A 22,524-nucleotide genomic window follows, 5' to 3' on the forward strand; every position below is an offset into this window, starting at 1 on the left:
TTGTCAGACGAAACATTACGGATAATGTTGCAGAAAAAGAGGAAAGTGTGGGTAGTTGGTGGGAAAGTGCAAAATTCTATGATATTGCCTAAGGGGAAAGAATGGGTGATAGAACTGGGAGCAGTTTGGGACCAGCTTTTGAAAGGCCTTTTAGGGCAGATGAGAAATTTGGAGGGCGTGATAAAACAGATGTCTGAGTACTTAAGCAGATCAGAGTGAAAAAGTCATAGATTCACTTTTTCCCAATTATTGATTCATTTACTCTGGGGAGATTATATTCAAATGAGGGAGATAAGACAAAATAGTAGGATAATTATGGATTGTGATTAATGATCTGAAATAATTAAACAGTGGTCAGGGAAGAAATTTTTGAGTCCTTAAATTCTGTGCTGAGCATTATGCAGCAGTCTAGGGATGCAGGGATGAATAACACACAGTTTTTTTTAAATAAATATTTTTATTGATTTCAGAGAGGAAGGGAGAGAGGGGAGAGAGAGAGAAACATCATTGATGAGAGAGAATCATTGATCGGCTTCCTCCTGCACACCCCCTACTGGGGATTGAGCCCACCACCTGGGCATGTGCACTTGACTGGAATCGAACCTGGTATCCTTCAGTCTGCAGGCTGATGCTCTATCCTAGCTGGTTTGAACCAAACCAGCTAGGGCAACACACAGCTCTTGTTATTGAAAAGACCACAGTCTAGTGTGGGGTGAGGTTAATCAGGAAAAATTTCTTAGAGGAGGTGGGAGAGAGCCAAAGGAAGCAATTTAGTTTTCCCATATGTATCAGTCAGATATGGCTACAATAACGCTGCATAACATATATCCCCCAAAATTTGCTCACAACAAGAATGTTTTTGTTTTTGTTTTTTTCACTCACAGGTCTGCGTGGAGGCTGTGGTTCTGCTGGGCTCTGTTGGGTTAGCTTGGCTTGATTCCAGGCTGTGTTTTGGTCCAGATCTGCTCTATGTAGCTCCTCATTCTGGGACCAATGGCCCCCCAGGTTTTAATCTTTTCATGGTGGATGGCACAAGTGCAAGAGATCAAGCTAAACCACAGAGGCACATTTACAGTCTCTGCTGACATCGCACCCACTACCACTACTGGCCATAGTAAGTCACATGGCCATGACTGACATCAGTGAGTCAGGAAGAACAGTCCACCTACAGTGGAGGTTACCTCTGGGGGTTACATATTTATTGAAGAAGTCCATGCTGCAAGTGGAATGATTTATATCCCTGGGAGATCTCACTAAACGGAAGATTGCAAAGGTACGGGATGTGTAATTCTGTAAACGGAGGGAGAGAAGAGCTGGGGATCATCACTCAATTTTTCACACCATCCAAGAAAATGGTGTACTTCTCCATTTTTTTCCAGGGCTCTCATGTATATCTGAATAGTTTTACTATTTTTTCAGAAATCTTTTATATTTCTTGGTAGATTTCATGCAAGGCAGCATATTTCTTTTTGTTTAAAATTTTACCTAAAAATTACATATGCACACATGTTAAGACTTCAAATAGGAGTACTAAAAGATATAACAGTGAGAGTATGGCTGATCCCTGTTTCTTTCCACAGAGGTAAAAACTGTTTCCCATCACATCCCACCCCCCTACTCCCAGGAGGTAGAGGTATGCTGTGTGAGCACAAGCACACATTTGCATACATTAAAAAAAAATCTACTATACTTGTTTCTATGCAGCTTCTTTTTTCTCCCCTATTTACCAATGTATCTTAGAGGTAGTTTTATGTCAGCTCAGCTAGGCCCATTTCATTCTGTTTAATGGCCGAATTGTTTTTCATTGTGAGGCTGTGCCATAATTTATTTAATCAGAGCCATATTGAAAGACATTTGTATTGTTTCCAATCTTTTGCTACTATAACCACGGCTGTGTTAAATATCCTGGAACATCTATCTTTTTTTGTGTGTGTTTTTTTTTGTTAATCTTCACCCGAGGATACTTTTTCCATTGTTTTTTTAGAGAGAGTGGAAGGGAGGGAGGGGGAGGAGGGGAGGAGGAGGTGCAGGAGGAAGAGGAGGAGGAGAGAGAGAGAGAGAGAGAGAAACATCGATGTGAGAGAGACATATTGATTGGTTGCCTTCCACATGTACCCCGACCAGGGCGGGGATCCAACCTGCAACTCAGGTACACACCCTTGACCAGGAATCAAGCCTGTGACCCTGGGTGTGTGGGCTGACACTCTAACCACTGAGTCACACTGGCCAGGGATGAGGCATCTATCCTTATGCACATGTCTGAGTATATCAGTAGGTTAAATCTCTAAACAGAAATTGCTATATCAAGGGATACGCATTCTAAATTTTGATGGATATTGACCCTCTGTTTTTAAAAAGAAAGGATTCCTTCCAGCGAGCCTACAGGTTTTTGTCCGTTCCACTTTCCTTTTTTCTCCTGGTTCTTGTCCCATGGTATTCTTTGGGGTTGAAACAATGGAGTAAAGTACCTCAAGACTATTCCTGTAGGAAACTTTGGGTAGTAGCCTTTGAATCTTGGCACATGGTTCCCCATTTGAAGATGGGCAGAACTTGGCTGCTGTTGTAACCCAAGTCACCCCTTTAATGAGTGCTCCGGAGGAGCATCAGATGTTATTTTCAAAACGTATTTACTGAAGGAGTCCATGCCGCAAGTGGAATGATTTATATCCCTGGGAGATCTCAGTAAAAACTGCGCACAATACCCTTTAATTTGATCTGCTTTCCTTATAGCACCTAAATATTTAGGGCAAATAGAAAATAGTTCTGATTTACAATCTCTATAAAAATCTTAAACAACCTAATAGGACATTTGATCATGAAATTGCCTGAAATAATGTTGGCTCTAGTCAGCCATATTTCTTCGAAATGGCCTGCAGGTTCAGGGCAAACCCCCAAACATGGATTATTTTTTTCTCTGCTAATAACAGTCTTATTAATGAAAGAATGATTTTCTTTACTGATCCTTGGCAGCCGTGTCCAGTGCCTTTGTTCAATAAAGGTAGAGATAACTGTCAGTGGTAAGAAAATGTGCTGAGGTTCCTGGGGAAAATGGTGAAAACAAATCTTTTATTAAATCATACCAAATTGTGTTTCTTGTTGATTTTTTTCATTTTGCAAGTCACCATTGTATCTGCTAGTTTTTGTAAACCTTGTTTCAATTTGTCAAAAAAAACCCCACCAAAAACAAACAAAGACCCTTGGAGACTGGGTGTTCCCGAGGTCAAATGCTGTGTGATCAATCAGGGTGATAAATTTCATGTAAATAACGGCCGTAATGGCATTTCTGAGTCTGTTTCTCTTTGTATCCTTGGGTGAGTCATCTCAGATTGGTTAACTTCTGAATACAGTCTCAGATGTTCTGTGGAAAAAGAGCAGTAGGAAGGCGTGGTGGATAACTGGTGTTTACCTGTCCGCAGATTCAAGCCTCCTCCTCGAGGAGGAACACTCCATTTTCCTTTGAGGGCAGGTGACCCAGATGGCCTTGATCTATTCCTTGTATCGTGGTGGGCATGTGACCCAGACATGGCCAATCAAGGCATCATTGCTCAAGTTGGACCAATCAGCGCCAGTGAGCATCCTGGGACTTTTACTACAACTACAGGGAAAGGGAACTCTTTTGAATGGAATACTTGAAAGAACAAGATATAAACCTCCTTTTGGTTATCTTTCCTTTCTATGGGAAGCACATTTTTGAAGAAAGACGAAACCGGGGAAAACAGCAAGAAATGGAGGAAGACAGATTGGCGATGATATTGCTTCAGTGCTTGAATCTAGGCATGCCTGAAGTCTTATCTATCAATTAGGTAAGCTAATAAATTTTTTTTGGCTTAAATCAGTTTGAGTTGGGTTTTTGCCACTTGTTTTCCAACTTCCAGAGTCTCAAGTGTAGGAGGTATGTTCAGCACTACTATTACCCATGTTAATAATAATATAATATAATATAATATAATATAATATAATATAATATAATATGACATCAGCTCTCTTCTGTCCTGTTGCCAGTGGACTACTCCAGTCCATAGCTCATAAGAGGGTCTGGGCACAGCACATCTTCTGTCTTTCCAAGAATTCTCATTGCTAGAATTACTCATGTTTGTCCCATATCCATGCTCTGAGGATATGGTATTTACCTGTAGAGGCCCTGCCTCACTCCCATAGCTCAGGAGTTCCTAATGCATGCAATTGTACTTCTCCCTGCCCTGGGGAGAGACCAGAATGAGATTTCCAGGCAGCCAGTGACTGGCATCTTCTTCCAGCTTTGCATAGGTTCTTTGGTCCATTTCTAGCTCTTTCCTTGCCTCACTCAAATTAGATAATGACCTCATTTGTGGGAAAAGAGATGATGTAACCAGGGACATGGACTATTAACATTTATGGTGTCCCTTCTGCATACCAGACACTTCACTGGCTTATGCGTGCTCATACCATCTTGTGTTTCCTACAGCAATGTCCTTGTTTGTTTAATACTTTTTATGATGTAGACACTGTGCTAAATGTCTTATCAAGTAGTATCTGATTTAATCCTTATAAAACCAGGAGAAAGGCATTATTATCTCCATGGATAAGTTGAGGCTGAGGAAGGTTAGTGATTTCCCAATGTCATGTAATGGGAACGCGGTGGAAGCAAGGTTTCAACCCGGGCCTGAACAACTCTGAATCCAGTTTTCTTCTTTCCTACGCCAGCACTTACTGTATTGTGTGCATAGAGTAGGTTCTCAAAAACTGCTTACTGAATGAAGGCATCTTTACAACAACTTTGTAAGGTGAGTACTTTCTTTCCACTTTACACATGAGCAAATTTAGGCTTAGGATGGTTAAAGACCTTATCCAAGGCCAGGAATCAGCGTTCATAAAATATAATCCTATAATCCTGAAATTTCCTCCTTCTGTTGAGAACTGAGAAAGCTATTCTGTAAGCTAAAGTGTTTTTTGGTATTTTCATACATTCCAATATAGATAGGTTAATGAAGGCTGTATTAGGCTAGTTGTGATGCGGAAAATGGCACAGCCATTTTCTCTTTTCTAAAAAAGAAAAGCTACATCTACATTACTGAATCTGTAGTCGAGTTCCTTATAACTTGTGAGCAGGCAGAACATTGCTTAATGGCGCTGGACAAAGCTCAAGTGAAAATGACTCTAGAGGGGAAATCTTTTATGGAAACAGAAACGATTGTTTTAGGAATCTAAATGATAATTTTTCACTCTTGGTCTCTGGTCTCTTGAGTCCTGGTCTATGTTATGGATGCATTTGCTATGGAATTCTGGTGACTTTGCCCAGTGTAGAAAATGCTACAAAGGAAGCAAAGAAGCTCAGTGTGTGGAGAGAGGCAGTGAGTTGGTGTAGCTGGATTCTGTTAGATGGAAACCACATCTGTAAAGGGCGCCTCAAGGGGACACATTTCCCAGGGTGTTAGCACAGAACGGAGCCCAGGGTCTGATGTAGCCCTCTCTTTTTTGAAAGCACTGACACTCTGCTAAGCCAGTGGTTCTCAACCTTCCTAATGCCGTGACCCTTTAATACAGTTCCTCATGTTGTGGTGACCCCCACCCATAAAATTATTTTCGTTGCTACTTCATAACTGTAACTTTGCTACTGTTATGAATCATAATGTAAATATCTGATACACAGGATGTATTTTCATTGTTACAAATTGAACATAATTAAAGCATAGTGATTAATCACAAAAACAATATGTAATTATATATGTGTTTTCCCATGGTCTTAGGCGACCCCTGTGAAAGGGTTGTTCGATCCCCAAAGGGGTGGCGACCCACAGGTTGAGAACCGCTGTGCTAAGCTAAGTTTTCTCTTCAATTTTCTCCCCGACACCAAGACTTGGCAAAATGCAAGGGAAGAAAGAACAAGAAGCAATTTCCACAGTCTTGAGGGTCCCCAGGGTGGCTTGGCTTTTGAACTAAATCAAATTACTGTCATCTCCCAAAAGATGCTTGTATGTTTGGAATAGTCATTGGCAGATTCATAGGTTTTCTGAAAGGTAAGAGAAAATACCAGCTTAAAATAGCACTGAAATTTTCAAGGGCACTTTTGGGGGGAAGGCTGAAATGCTATCATCACGCTGATGTCCTCATGGACACATCTAGGTTATGTCATTAGTTAAAAATATCAGCCATGGAGCTAAGAATGCACATATGTAATTTACCCACTCACTCAACCACCCTGTCCATCCACTCATCCATCCAGCCAGCCAGCCTCCCATCCATCCAGTCATCTATCCATCCTTCCTTCCATCCACCCTTCCATTCATCCATCCATCCATCCACTTATTCATCTACCCATCCTCCACCCTTCTAGCCATCCATTTTACCCATCCACTCAATATTTATCAAGCGTAGACAATGTAATGGGCATTTGCTATAACTATCAATACTTGGTTCTCAGTAAGCGCCAAGACTGCATTTTCTGCTCCAATATAATTATGGAAGGTAAATTTGCTCTTGGGGTTTTTGTTAAGGTGAAACAAAATGCTGTGCTGAGTTTATATTGGCTTTGACTCTTATGTAACTGTACACTTGGCATTGAAAGTCTTATGCAACTTATTTGGGAAAAGACAGTCTAATGGTACAAGTTGCTGCATCATGAAAAAAAGATGGGCTGCAAAAAACAGTTTTGGTTTGGGCTTTGTTTTTCATTAGAATCTGTGAAATTGTTGAGCACAAGTTGTTGTTTTGCTTGGTCAGGTGCTGCTAGTCAACTAAAAATAAACATGTATATGTGAACATCTTAGATTCTAAGAAAACCCAGATGTGAGTGCAATAATTTAATATACTTGCACTTTGTTATGCTCTACCACATTGAACTTCAGTAGAGTTTTTCTTTGAACACAGATGGTCAAGTATGATGCTAAGAGGACAGGAACTGGAGACACACAGCCCTATTTCAAATCTCTTTCCTACTATTTAGTCACTCTATGGCCTCGTGAAAGTTCCTTACCCTCTCTGAGCCTTAGTCTTCAAAACAAAAATAGGACAAACAATGATACTTCCCTCATAATGTTTTTGTGAGGTTTAAATGAGATAATGCACACAAAGCAATTTCCCCACCATTTTGGTGGGCAGAGTTGGTACTTCTGGGGCACAGAAGTCGATTTATTCATATTCATGGGACGTGAGCAAGCTCCTCATGCTTTTGCTTCCTTCTATTATGTTTTCTCCTGCCACACCATCGGTACTCATTCTAGTAGATGAAATATATGTTTTCCCAGTTCTTCTTTTATACGTTAATGCAGATCTGTGTGCCTAGTTGATAAAATATTTAGAATACTTTTGTATGTTTTGATTAATTTACGTAAATGGTTTTGGGCCCCCAAACCTTACTTCCTCCATGCAACACTATCATTTGGACATCTCTTCATGTTGTCCTACGTAAAGCTAATCCATTACATTCTGTGGCCTAGCAACCCTCGTGTGCACAGACTGCCACTTGCTTATCCGTTCCCCTCCTGATGAAGAATAGGGACACCAAAGTCTTTGCTGTCACACACACACACACACACACACACACACACAATATAGCCCCAAAGCTATGGGGTACATCCTTATACATGAGTCCTTATGGCCTCGTGGGAAAGTTTCTCTGGGCACATAGCCTGGTGGAGAGTGTGGGGCAGGTGAATAGTTAACCACGCTGAGCACTGAGATTGCTACTTGGAACGGCCCTCTTGCTTACACTTCTCCCTGGCACTTGATGTCCACTGACTTGGTAATTTTGCCAATCTTAAGGGTGTAAGTGCTACATCATTGTTAGTTTAATTTGCTTGTCTCTGATTACTAATGAGGTTGAGTATCTCTTCACACTCCTATTAGCCATATGTGTTTCCTCCTTAATTTTCTTTTCATAGGTATTATTCATTTTTCTACTGGGTTTCCTGAAATTTTCTAGTTATTTTGTATGAGTTTCTCTAGATATCAGCACCACCTGGGTTTTAGATGTTGCAGATAACTTCTCACGGTCTATGAGTGCATTAAATGTGCAGATGATGTCCCTTTCTGAGCAGAAATCTCACTTTTAATGTAGTCGAACACTTCATGTTCCTTCTTTATTACTGGCTTTTTTTTTTTTTTTTTAAGATCGTGCTTAAGAACCTGCCCAATTCTAAAGTCACAAAGGTGTTCCCTCTATTTTCTTTGATTACTTTTATAATTTGTCTTTCACATTCAGATGTGAAGGAAGGAATCCAATTTTACTTTTCCCGTACAGCGAACCAATGTCCCCAACAAAATCTACCAAATAATTCGACCTTTCCCAATTGGGATACGACACCAGGTTTCCTATACATGTTGGAGTGTTTCTGGAGTGTCTATGCTGCTTTACTGATCTATTCATTTGTTCCTAAGGCTGCGCTATACTTAAAGAAATCATGATGACTTAGGAATATGTCTTAATATTAAAGTAAATCCATCCTCTACTTCCATTTCTTCAAAATTACTTTACATTGGCATGCCTTTCAAAAATTTTAAAATTTCTTTCTCTATATTAGAGTCAGTTTTCAAATTCTTCAAAAAAAATTCTGCTGGTATTCTGATTAGAACTACATTAAATCCATTTATTAATGTTGGGAGAAAATTAATATCCCTACAAAGTTAAATTATTCTGTTCATGAACATGGTATTTGTCTTAATTTATCAGGTCTTTTTAATGGTCTTTATAAGAGCTTTACTTTGTTTCATGAAGCTCTAGTTCCTTCATTTTTCTGGGGGAGATGATAAATTCCTAGACACATTATATATTTTTGTTGCTATCATGTTCTAAGTATTCTGTACAATGCCTGACTAATGGTGAGTGCTCAATAAATGGTACTTCCTATTATTGTTGTAGCTATTATAAAAGGGGGGGGGGAGGATCGTGTCCAATTGCCTTTAGGAATCATCACAATGTGCTGGAGCTAATATGGATGTGGAACCGGACACCTGTGTTCTGGTTCTGACTCCACCATGAGCCGAGTGACCTTGAACACATTTCTTGAACCTCTGGGCCTCTGATTCTTCTACAGCAGGAATAATGCTCATGTTACAAGTATTCTTGTAAATGATTAGTAAAATGAGATCACAAACTAGTAACACTCACAGCGACTGCCCATAGATGCTCAGAGAGAGGTTCCTTTCCCTCCCTAGTAGAGAGGTGAAAAGTTAATCACACAACTGTACCATTTCTCCATGGAACAATCTTCTTTCATTTAACCTCTAGACTTTGCCCTTTCTATCCAAATGAATACAAAGAACAGATATACACATAAAAATTTAAAAAAGAAAACTTTACCCTCCCATCCTCCCCTTTACAAAGACACCTGTGCCGTTTCATCTCTAGAATAGGAACTCCTTGAGGCCAGGAAGCACAGCAGGCATCATGGTTGACTCTACAATCCATTTCATAACAGTGGTTCATCTAAGCCAATAGACTTGGCAGACTGGCTGGACCCCACCAGGGCATGATTCGTGCACCGGACCTCTAGTGTCATAAAAAGTGATGTTCTTATTGAGTTTGTCAGTTTGTATAATGTTATGTACTGAAGCATGTCCCTCTCCCAAATTCATAGGTTGAAGCCCTAATCCCCAATGTGAATATATTTGGAAATAGAACCTTTAAAGAGGTAATTAAAGTTGAGTGAGATCATAAGGTAGGACCCTAATCCAATAGACTGACATCCTTATAAGAAGAGGAAGTGCGTGTGCACAGAGAAAAGACCAAGTGGAGACACAGTAAGGAAGTACCATCTGCCAGCCACAGAGAGAGGTCTCACCAGAACCAACCCTGCCAGTACCTTGATCTTGGACTTCCAGCCTCCAAAACTGTGAGAAAATAAATTTGTGTTGTTCAAGCCAGCCAGTCTGTGCTGCTTTGTTAGGCAGCCATAGCAGACTAATACAAATGGGAATAGCTTTTATTTGAAGTTTAAGGCACTAGAGTAGATTTAAACCTTAAGTATTTGGCATAAGTCTGTGAATAATTGATCCTCGAGGAATGTATGGTAATGAACACGAATGTGAGAATCACACTGGATTTATAGAGTGAGTTCCACAGTTTCATGTGCTCCAGTTTGTTTGAGCTTTCCAAAGGTCTTTGATTCAGGTATAGATTAACCATAATCTGCATCTTTTAGATGAGGAAACTGGGGCTCAAAGAGCGTATATGATATGCTTGAATTTGAATAAATAGATAAATGGTCCTGATGTGATAAGAACCTGGGTCTTTTCACTCCTATTTTCGTATATTTTCTAACATGCTCAGTCTCCAGTAGGCTGTGAGAAGCTTGGGGGTAGGAGCTACTACAACTTTCATATTTTTGTAACCATGAGTCTCTAACAGAGAGTCTGTTTCTTAATGGTTGTCAATAAGTCTTAGGAGAAACACTTACATAAATGGCTTGTTATGCCTTGCAAGCAGCTCTCATGGGAAGGCAGGGGAAATTATATCTCTTTCCAGAGTATGTTAAGAATGTCCAGCAGTGGCTGTGTCCCATTTCAAAGGCAATCGTCATGGGTATGGTTTCACCCCTTATCTTTATGTCCAGCACAGATCTAACAAGCCAGGATGACCTTGCAAAGGTCATCTGCCTAGTGAATCCTCAGACACAGAGGAAGGACCAATCAAGAAGCACTCGGAAGAGGTGGTTGAGTCCTGTCATTCTGGGTACTCCTGGGAGCAATTTGCACTCAACACATAAATCAGACTCAGGTCTGTCTAGTTACTACAAAGCCGTTAGTGCCATTTGCTTCTCTGTCAGCATAATGAATTATGACACATGGTCATTGGGTTTATCAATAATGTGCCTCATAAATCCAGTTAGCATTTTCTTCTGGGTGCAGCACCTTGAGAAGCGGCTTAAGTACCTTGAAAGTCCTTCCCAAGCTCTGGCCTTGAATCTCAAGGAGGGTCTGAGACCCTTCAGACTCTTGACTGAGTATAACATTATCACTGTGATTTCAGCCCTTTGTGCCTGTCTGGAAGCGGTTCCAATGACAGATTGTAAAGCTTCGGTAAGGATCTCTCTCCCAGTGGGCCCTGTCATTCTTAGAAGGAGCCCAGTGTTATAGGAGTGATTCTATTTGTCACTGGTGTTTCTGTTTGCTCAGTGTCACTTTGGGGAATTACCCTTTGTCTGTATTGCTGGGCCCTGATGGGGCTGCCAGTCATGGAACTCTACCCCCTGGCTATAGGTTGGTCCCTGACTTCCCCTGGTCAACCCAGCACCCCCTGCTGGGAATCTGAGTCTTGAGCCAAGGCACAGAGGAGAGAGGTGATGGAAGCAAAGCCATTTACTTTGAAGGCTGTTGAGTTTCTGTTCCCCTTTTTGTAAAAAAAAAATTTTTCAGCTTTATTGAGGTATAATTGGCAAATAAAATTGTAAGCTATTTAAAGTGTGATGAGTTGATATACATATACATTGTGGAAGCACTTCTCCCATCTGGTAATTAACACATCCATCTACATATCTATATCCATATCTATATCTATATGGTTCCCCTTAATTTCCATGACCTTCCAAGTACCCTTCTTGATAAATATTAGTTTCTTGCTTGGGTATGTTAGATTAGGTTTCTATTACTTGCTTTTATTTTATTTTTTTACATTTTTAATTGAATTTATTGGGGTGACATTGGTTAATAAAAGCCTACATGTGTCAAGTGTACAAATCAATGACACACCATCTGCATACTGCATTATGCACTCACCCACCAAAATCACATCTCTTTCCGCCACCATTTGTCTTCCCTTGCCCTCTTCCACCTCCCCCAACACTCCTTTCCCTCTGGCAGTCACCACACTGTTATCTGTATCTATGTATTTTTTTCTTAACTCTTTCACCTTTTTCACCTAGTCCCCCAACCCTCTCACCTTTGACAGCTGTCAGCCTATTTTATGTATCTGTGCTTCTGTTTCTATTTTGTTGGTTAGATTTTTTGTTCATTGGATTCCACATATAAGTGAAACCATATGATACTTGTCTTTCTCTGACTGGCTTATTTCACTTAGCATAATATTCTTCAGGTATATCCATGCTGTGGCAAAAGGTAAGTGTTCCTTCTTTTTTATGACCAAGTAGTATTCCATTGTGTAAATGTACCACAGCTTTTTTATCCATTCATCTACTGATGGACGCTTCAGTTGTTTCCAAATCTTGGCTATTGTAAATAATGCCGCTATGAACATAGGGGTGCATCTATTCTTTCTAATTAGTGTTTCAGGTTTCTTTGGATCTATTCCCAGAAGTAGAATTGTTGGATCATAAGGTAGTTCCATTTTTAATTTTTTGTGGAAACTCCATACTGTTTTCTACAGTGGCTGCGTCAGTCTGCATTCCCACCAACAGTACATGAGGGTTTTCTTTTCTTCACATTCTCACCAACACTTGTTGTTTGTTGATTTATTCATGATAGCCATCTGACAAAGGTGAGTGATATCTCATTATGGTTGTAATTTGCATCTCTCTGATGATTAGTGACTTTAAGCATCTTTTCATATGTCTGTTGGCCTTCTGTGTGTCCTCTTAGGAGAAGTGCCGATTCAAGTACTTTGCCCATTTTTTAATTGGATTGCTTGTTTTCTTGCAAGTTATATATTGATTTATATAACTTCTTTATAAATTTTGGAAACTAACCCTTTAAGAGTATCATTGGTGAATATGTTCCTTGATTCAGGGGGTTGTCTTTTCATTTGTTGGCAATTGCTTTTGTTGTGCAAAAGCTTTTTAGCTTGATGTAGTCCAATTTGCTTATTTTTTTTTCTGTTATTTCTCTTGCCTAAGGAGATATATTGACAAAAATATTGCTATGAGAAATGTCAGAGATTTTACTGCCTATGTTTTCTTCCAGGATTTTTATGGTTCTGAGACTTACATTTAAAGTCTTTAATCCATTTTGAGTTTATTCTTGTGTATGGTGTAAGAAGGTGGTCTAGTTTCATTTTTTTTTTTTGCACATATCTGTCCTATTTTCTGAACATTATTTAATGAAGAGACTATCTTTACCCATTGCATGTTCTTGCCTCCTTTGTTAAATATTAATTGACCATATGGCATAGGTTTATTTCTGGGCTCTCTGTTCTGTTCCATTGATCTAAATGCCCATTCTTATGCCAATATCATGCTATTTTGATTACTATGACCTTGTAATATAGTTTGATATCAGGTAGTATGAGACTTCCAACTTTGTTCTTCTTTCTCCAAATTGCTGAGGCTATTTGGGGTCCATTTAAGTTTTGGGTTCATATAAGTTTTTGGAACATTTGTTCTAGTTCTGTGAAATATGCCACTGATATTTTAATAGAAATTGTGTTGAATCTATAGATTGCTTTAGATAGTATGGGCATTTTAATGATGTTAATTCTTCCTATCCATGAACATGATATATGCTTCCACTTACTTGTATCTTCCTCAATTTCTTTCTTCATTATCCTATAATTTTCTGAGTACAGGTCTTTTACTTCCTTGGTTAAATTTATTCCTAGGTACTTTATTTTGTTGTTGTTGCAATAGTAAATGGGATTGTTTCCTCAATTTCTCTTTCTGATAATATATTACTGGTGTATAAAAATGCCACTGATTTCTGAATATTAATTTTGTATTCTGTTATTTTACTGAATTCATTAATTAGTTTTAGTAGGTTTTTTTGGTGTGTGGAATCTTTAGGGTTATCTATATAGAGTATCACATCATCTACAAATAATGACAGTTTTATTCCCTCTATTTCCAATATGGATGCCTTTTATTTCGTCTTCTTGTCTGATTGCTTTGGCTAGAACTTCTAGTACTATGTTGAGTAAGAGTGGTGAAAGCATACATGCCTGTCTTGTTCTTGATCTTATGAGAAATGCTTTTAGTTTTTGCCCATTGAGTACGATATTGGCTGTGGGTTTATCCTATGTGGCCTCTCATATGTTGTGGTATGTTCCCTCTATTTCCTCTTTGCCGAGAGTTTTTATCATAAATGGGTGCTGGATTTTATCAAATGCTTTTTCTGCATTTATTGATATCATGTGATTTTTATCCTTCATTTTGTTTATGTGGTATATCATGTTTTTGATTTGTAAATATTGTGCCAGCCTTGAATCCCAGGAATAAATCCCACTTGGTCATGGTGTATGATCATTTTAATGTATTTCTGGATCTGATTTGCTAATATTTTGTTGAGGATTTTAGCATCAATGTTCATCAGGGATATTGGCCTATAATTCTCTTTCTTTGTAGTGTCTTTATCTCCTTTGGAATTAGGATAATACTGGCTTTGTAAAATGAGCATGGAAGTCTTTCCTCCTCTTGAATTTTTTGGGATCGTTGGAGAAGGATAGTTCTTTCAATGTTTGGTAAAATTTGCCTAAAGTCATTCAGCCCAGGACTTTTGTTTGTTGGGAGTTGTTTTTTTTTTTTTTTTTTTTTTTTAAATTATAAATTGATTTCATTAGTTGTAATTGGTCTATTCAGATTTTTAAATTTTTCCTGATTCAGTTTTGGAAGATTGTCCATTTCTGTTAGGAACTTACACAATTTTTGGCATATATTTTCTTACAGTTCTTTGTATTTTTGTGGAATTAGTTGTTACCTCTCCTGTTTCATTTCTGATTTTATTTATTTGGGTCATCTCTCTTTTTTTCTTGATGAGTCTGGTTAAAGGTTTGTCAAACTTGTTAATTTTTTCAAAGAACCAGCTCTTTGTTTCATTGATTTTTGTTTTGTTTGTTTTTTTAGTCTATGTCATTTATTTCCACTCTAATCTATATTATTTTCTTCCTTCTACTTACTCTGGAATTTATTGTTTTTCTAATTCTTTTAGGTGTAGGGGTTAAATTGCTTATTTGAGATTTTTCTTCTTGAGATAGGCTTGTAATATGAATTTTCCTCTAAGGACTGCTTTCTCTGTGTCCCATAGATTTTGGGTTGTTGTGGGTTCCTTTTCATTTGTCTCCAGGTAACTTTTGATCTCTTTCTTGATCTCATTGTTAACCCATTCATTGTTTATTAACATGTTATTCAGCTTCCATGTGTTTGAGTGTTTTCCAGTTTTTTAATTGTAATTGATTTCTAGTTTTATACCATTGTGGTCAGAGAAGATGTTTGATATGATTTCTATCTTCTTGAATTTATTAAGATTTATCTTGTGTCCTAACATGTGGCCTATTTTAGAGAATGTTTCATGTGTACTTGAGAAGAATGCATATTCTGCTGCTTTGGGATGAAATGTTTTATAAATATCCATTAAATCCACCTAGTCCAATGTGTTGTTTAAGATCTCTGTTGCCTTGTTAAATTTTTTGTCTGGAAAAATCTATTGATGTCAGTGGGGCGTTAAAATCCCCAACTATGACTGCATTGCTGTCAATCTCTCCTTGAATGTCCACAAGATTTTCTATATATATTAGATGCTCCTATGTTGAGTATATATGTTTACAAGGGTTATATCTTATCCTTTACTATTATATAATACCCTTCTTTGTCTCTTTTATGGCCTTTGTTTTGAAGTCTATTTTGTCTGATATAAGTATTGGTACCCCTGCTTTTTTAAAATTTTCATTTGCATGGACTATTTTTTCCATCCCTTCACTTTCATTCTGTGTGTATGTTTTGTTCTGAGGTGAGTCTCTTATAGACAGCATATATATATATTTTCTTATTTTCTCATATTTTCTTATCTATTCAGCTACCCTATGTCTTTTGATTGGAGCATTTAAACCATTTACATTTAAAGTTATTATTGACTAGAGACTCGGTGCATGAAATTTGTGCACCCGGCGGCGGGGGGGGGGGGGGGTTTCCCTCAGCCTGGCCTGTCTGTGCCCTCTAGCAGTCCGCAGTCTGGGAGCCCCACAATCGATTGCCCTGCAGAGGGTGGCCTGGGTCTCCCTCTGCAGGGCAATCATGGGGTAATGGCGGGGCTCCCCTAACCAATTGCATCACACCGCCTTGGCTAGCCTGGCACCACTGTGTGTCATAGCATGGTTGTCTGGACGGTCATTCTGTTGTTCGGCCATTTGGTCGATTTGCATATTACACTTTTATTATTATAGATAGGTACTTATTTATTGCCATTTTATTCTTTATACCTATGTTCTGCCTTTCCTTCCTTCCTTCCTTCCTTCCTTCCTTCCTTCCTTCCTTCCTTCCTTCCTTCCTTCCTTCTTAAAGAGGCTCTTTAACAGTTTTTTCAATGCTGGCTAAATTTTAAATACCTGTAAGTAGTTTTAAATACCTGATAGTTCATTTGATTATTTTTATTTTCTAAAATAAAATTACCTTTGTGGAATCTTTTAATAATGATAGTGTTGGTGATAAACATATTTCTTCATTATTAATATCATTTTATTGCCATAGAGAAATAGCAATAACAGCTAATGTTATTGAAGACTTACTCTTTGTTGAGTCAGTGTTAGGAGGCAATATAGAGGCCAAGAGCTTGGGCTTTCCTGTGTTAAAATCTAGGCTCTGTTAGTTCCTGGCTATGTGACTTTGGGCAAGTTACTTAACCTCTCTAAATATGTAGAATAAAGATAGTACTTCACAGGGATATTATGCAACTTAAGTGAGTGACTATAAAAACATGGCTGGGGTAGAGTAAATACTCAACATGTTAACCCCTTATTGTTAAATGCTTTTGCTGAAAAAAGGAAATGAGGTCTCATTGAGCTGCTGTAACTTGTCCAAGGCCACACAGCTAAGGGCACAGTGGGAGCTGGGGTTAAAGAAACTCATTTCCCTGAATGCCCATCAAAGAGCCTGGCACATAGGAAATAGTCTCTAAACTGTAGTTACTATTACTTTTTTCAGCTCATATTTGAGAGGAAGTGTGTGGAAATTATGCCCCAGGAAAAATTAAAAGCAGAAATTAGGCACCTTCTCTTTGCTCTCACTTTCTATGCCTTCCTTTCCCTTCTCCCTCCAGAGTCCCGATCAGGTCCCAGTTTCAGATAATCCCTGCTCTGCGCCAAGTGATAACTGAGCTATTAGCTGGTATTTTAGATAAACCCTTCCCAGGTTCATTTGCATTTCACTGGGGAATCCCTGAGACCCCAGTGGCTCCCTCATTCAAAGCATTTCCGGGGCTTTGATCTCTCCCTCTGGGAAACTCTGGAGATGTCCCTTTGAAAGCCTTCCTCATCTTGGCTGAGGCCTCATTAATTAGCATCTTGCCTCAGCAAGATCAGTGTGCCTAACAATGCTTTCCATTGATCATTTCTACTTCGGGTTAGAGGAGTTGTAGGACTGCCCCAGCAGGGGGGAAGCAAGAATGTCAAGGGCAGGCCTTATGGAATTAGAATAGCGCGTGCACGTGTGTGTGTGTGTGTGTGTGTGTGTGTGTGTGTGTGCATGCGCGCGCAATAAATAATTTATCTAGTCCCAGATGGTGCTATTAGTGTAGTATGATATTAACACTCATGTTATTTAATTCTGTTCTTATAGCAGTCCTGAAAGTCTGGTGCCATATTCCCAATTTATGGACACTGGAATATAGCGGGCATCTGCTGTCTTTTCTTATCCGACCTTTGCCCCTTCTTTTGCTATTAGCACACAGCTCAGGTAGAAATGATCCCCTGTCAGCTCCTTGTGCCTGAGAACTGGCCAGTTTGAACATCCTCCCCCTCTGGCCTCTGCAGTTGGTTCAGGGTGCATGCATGAGGCCAATGAGAAGCTGACATGGAACTTCTGTTGGAGGTTCAGGCACCCGCTTGTCTTTTTCTTTGGCTTGGTGAGCACAGGCTGTAGAATGCGAGCCTAGAGGAGATAGAGGCATCCTAGCCTGCCTGAGAATAATACCGACTCCAAGGAAAGAGAAGTGGAAAGAGGAGACTAGATTCAGTTGTCATTGGAGTCTCTGAATCCAGACACCCCTCAAGCCAGAACATCCTTGGACTTCTCAGTTTGTGAATCAGCAAAGTCCCTTTTGCCCTTAGTCCAGCTTTGGTCTGGATTTTTTTTATCTTTTAATGGAAAGAATCCTGTGAGTCCATTTTAGAGAGTGCTATGGACCACACGTTTGTGTCCCCTCAAAGTTCATATGTTAACGCCCTAACCCCTGGTGATGGTATTTGAAGGTGGGGCCATAATTAGGGTAGATGAGGTCATAAATATGGGGCTCTCATGATTGGATTAGTGTTCTTTTAAGAAGAGGAAGAGTCTAGATCTCTCTCTCTCTCTCTCTCTCTCTCTCTCTCTCTCTCTCTCCCCTCTCTCTCTCCCTCCCTCTCTCCCCCCACTCCCCTCTCTCTCCCTCCCTCCTACTTGACTGTTTGAAGATTCAGGGAGAAGGCAGCTGTCTGCAAGCCAGGAGAAAGCTCTTACCAGGAACAGAATGGGCTGGCACCTTGATCTTGGACTTCCTGGTGTCCAGAACTATGATGAATAAATGTTTGCTGTTTAAGCTACCCAATCTGTGGCGTTTTGTTATGGCAGCCTGATCTGACTAAGATGAAGAGGATACATGCCTTGTGTAATTTACACAACTAGTGAGCAGTGGAGCAGGATTTGAACTCAGGTCTCACTGACCCCAAGTCCATGATGCCTCAGTGGAAATAAGAGCTCTGCTGGAAGGAATGGATGGAGCAGATGTTGACTTTAGTTTCAGCTGGATGAGAAAGGTTGGGTTCCAAGTGGGCTCTGTAGTGGGTCCAAGTGCAGGGAGGAAACAGGTGGCTTTCAAAATGCAACTGAATTCACTTCACCGCTTGACTGAGTCAGTGTTGTTTGAACTTCAGGTGCCAAACTGAAAGAAAATAGTGATTTTTATGTGGGAGGTACTATGCTGATACCTTTGCAGGCAGCATCTCATTCAACTGTGAGAAACTCTGGGGGAAAAAAAAAAAAATATATATATATATATATATATATATATATATATATATATATATGTGTGTGTGTGTGTGTGCGCGTGTGTGTGTATTTTTACATATATTTTTATTGATTTCATAGAGGAAGGGATGGGAGGTTGAGATAGAAACATCAATGATGAGAGAGAAGCATTGATTGGCTGCCTCCTGTACACCCCACACTGGGGATTAAGCCTGTAACCCGGGCATGTTCCCTGACTGGGAATTGAACCATAACCTCCTTGTTCTTAGGTCGACGCTCAGCCACTGAGCCACGCCGGCCGGGTGGAATTAGATATCATTATCTCCATTTGACCAGGTGATGAAAATGAGGCCCAGAGTCACACAGATAGATGGCAGAGCTGGGATGGAACCTGTTATGAACAGAACTGTGTCTCCCCCCAATCATGTGTTGAAGCCCTAACCCCCAGTGTGACTTGCTTGCATTTGGAGCTAGGAAGGTAATTAAGGTTAAATGAGGTCATAAAGGTGGGCCTCGATCTGATCGGACTAGTACCCTTGTAAGAAGAGGAAGAAATACCAGAGATTGCTCTCTGGCATGCGAGGACACAGCAAGAAGGTGGCTGTCTGCAAGCCAGTGTTGTAATGTACCCTGCAAATCACACAAGGATGCCTCAAGAAGTCGAATTAAGGAGCCACATTTATTTCAAAGCCGGGACTACGAGGGGGCAATGCTCTCCAAATCTCGTAGTCCCTCTTGGCCGGAACATCAGACTTATATAGGCAAATATTACAAAGATATTGATTACATCTCGAGGTTTGGAATGAGGAACCTGGTTTGCAAAAAGCAGTTTGATACAGAAGCTTAGATTGAGCAAGTTAGTTACAAAGATTAATTATAGTTTCGGGTCTTGGGACCACTGAGTCAACGGAAACACATTATCTGGAGCCACTGAGTAATTGTGCTGTCCTGGTCTCCAGGTGCAGGGGAATGTGTTTCGAAAGACCAGTAAGATTGCTATCAATGGGGGTATTCAAATCAATGGAGTATTCAATCGAATGGGATAACTTATATAAGTTCAGAAAATCAAAATAACTTTTCTATTATTTTAGCAGCAAATAATTACAGATCAGCAGGGTTAAAATATTAAACAGCAATCTTTACCCAAGCATGGCTGCTACCATGCTTCACCAGGAAGAGAACTCTCACCTGAAACCCACCCTGATCTTGGACTTTTTGCCTTCAGAACTCAGAAAAAATGAATTTCTGTTGTGTAAGCCTCCAGGTTGTGGCCCTTTGTTACAGCAGCCCGAGCTGACATAGAGAACCCACGCCTGCTTGGGTCCAAATCTCATCTTTTTAACCCCAAGCCAGCTGGTTAACTTTGAGCATACTTCCCACCCACCGGGCCCACAGATCAAACGTGTAAAACAAGGACCCTTCCAGAGAGCGGCTGAAGGCTGGCTGCCTCCTCAGTGGTGCCACACTTGGTCCTGGAGTCCAAAGCCGGAAGGCAGTGCAAGGCCATGTCTACTTGGCAGGATGGATCCAAACCTTTCCAGCGGGTGCAAACTAATGTCTTCGACCTGCCATCCTCTCTGTCCCATGGGCTGCAATCCAACTCACCAGAGAGCTCAGACTCACCAGAGAGCACAATGGAACACGTTGCCGGGACAGCTTTATTTCTGTCTAAAAGTCCGCATTGAGAACTGGGCAGCAACTCTCCTCGCTGGAAAAGGGAAGAATAATGGTGTGATGGATTAGTTCCTTGCAATCCGGTGACAGACTGATGGATAAACGCAGTGACAGACCCCACATTTTGTCTCTCTGCAAGTCTCCTCCAAAGAAAAGGTCTTTGTCCTTTCAGACACTCCCTGAAAATGGGATGAAAATATGGCAGAAAGCCCCACTGTCTGCGTAACATGTGTTATTATTATTGTTATTGTTCTTGCTGTTGTGTAAGAGTCAGGATTTAGGTGCTCATACCCAAACGTGGAGTGATGAGGGTGCCACAAGACTCAGATAATGTCTTCCCGCGTCTCTCCTGTTTTGTTAGCTGCTGGATTGGCAAAAGGAGTGAGTCACCAGGACTTAATAAGGTTTTGTTTATCATGTTCTGACTACCTCCCTTTATGGCCTAAATAAACAACACTGCACAATCAATGTAGGAAACCTCTATTCTCCCCCCTAAAAAAGCCTTATTTTTCTGCCTTAAAAGTATGTTTTAATAGTTTGGATTTTTTTTTTTTATTGAGTCCAGAGAGTAAGGGAGAAGGAGAGAGAACTAGAAACATCAATGATGAGCCGAAACCGGTTTGGCTCAGTGGATAGAGCGTCGGCTTGCGGACTGAAAGGTCCCAGGTTCGATTCCGGTCAAGGGCATGTACCTGGGTTGTGGGCATATCCCCAGTGGGAGATGTGCAGGAGGCAGCTGATCGATGTTTCTCTCTCATCGATGTTTCTAACTCTCTATCTCTCTCTCCCTTCCTCTCTGTAAAAAATCAATAAAAAATATATTAAAAAAAAAAAAAGAAACATCAATGATGAGAGAGAATCACTGATCAGTTGCCTCCTGCATGCCCCCCGCCCCTACTGGGGATCGAGTCCACAACCTGGGCATGTGCCCTTGACTGGAACTGAACCTGGGACCCTTCAGTCCAAAGGCCGATGCTCTATCCACTGAGCAAAACTGGCTAGGGCTGTCTGGAAAGTGTTTTAACTGAAATCCCAAGTTAATTCTGGAAATCCCATTTTAATTCTGGATCCCAGTTTAAGTCTGTGAGGGATCGTGCACCTTCGCAATTCTGGTGGGAAAGGGGTGCAGGAAGTCTCTTTGATGGTAAAGGCAAACCTGGACCTTTGAGTCAAGGGTTCTCAACCTGGGCCCCACATTGGGATCACTGGAGAGCTTTAATTTTTAAATTGTGTTTATTGTTGAAGGTATTATAGATGTCCCCCTCCCCTCCCCACCCCCATTGATCCTCTCTACCCCTCTCCTGCCTCTCCCCAGGCCTTCACCGCACTATTGTCTGTGTCCATGGGTTATGCATAAAGGCATATAAGTTCTTTGGTTAATCTGAAACTAATTTTATTTTAATCCTTACCTGAGGATATTTTTTTATTGTTTTTTTTTTTTTTTTGAGAGAGAGATCAATGTGAGAGAGAAACATTGATTGATTACCTCTCGTATGCCCCCTGACTGGAGAGAGAACCTGGAACCTCGGTATGTACCCTGACTGGGAATTGAACCAGAAAACTTTTAGTGTATGGAAAGTCACTCCAACCCATTGAACCATCCAAACCCAGGAAAAGGCGGGGGTGGGTGTGGCCTCAGGACAGCTGGGTCCAAGGACTCCACACTGTCCATTCTGTTTTGCTCTTTCGTTTTTGCTTCTTTCTCCCCTTTAGATTCCAGCTCAGGACCGGCTTCTCCTAGAAGGCATTGCTTCAGCTGCTCTCGCAAACATTCTTACCCACAAAGAAAAAAGGTACTTTTATCACTAGTTTCAATTGGAAAACGTCCTGAGGAAAAACTCCGATTGAGTTTGTGTCATGTCCTCATGATGGGCCAGATTATTGTGGTCAGCGGGGTGGGGCCTGTTACAGAAGGGCGGTGGGGGGTGTGATGCTGAGCAGACGAAAACAATAGCCACTGTGATGATGAAAAGTCAGTTGTAATAAAAGTGACTGTAGTTATTCGATGAATATTTATCAAGCCTCTATTATGGGCCAGACATGGCTCAAGATACTA

The 22,524-nt window shown here is 40.4% G+C and overlaps 1 long non-coding RNA gene across 1 annotated transcript; it reads left to right on the forward strand.

The window, feature by feature from the left end:
- Positions 1-888: 888 nt before the first annotated feature.
- Positions 889-22,250, forward strand: LOC118655717. Its single transcript, XR_004967359.1, has 3 exons — positions 889-1,273; positions 3,684-3,803; positions 22,182-22,250. It is a non-coding gene; the product is annotated as an uncharacterized LOC118655717 (long non-coding RNA).
- Positions 22,251-22,524: the final 274 nt, after the last annotated feature.

The sequence above is a fragment of the Myotis myotis genome, unplaced genomic scaffold, assembly GCF_014108235.1.
Source record: "Myotis myotis isolate mMyoMyo1 unplaced genomic scaffold, mMyoMyo1.p scaffold_m19_p_5, whole genome shotgun sequence".
Classification (NCBI taxonomy): domain Eukaryota; kingdom Metazoa; phylum Chordata; class Mammalia; order Chiroptera; family Vespertilionidae; genus Myotis; species Myotis myotis.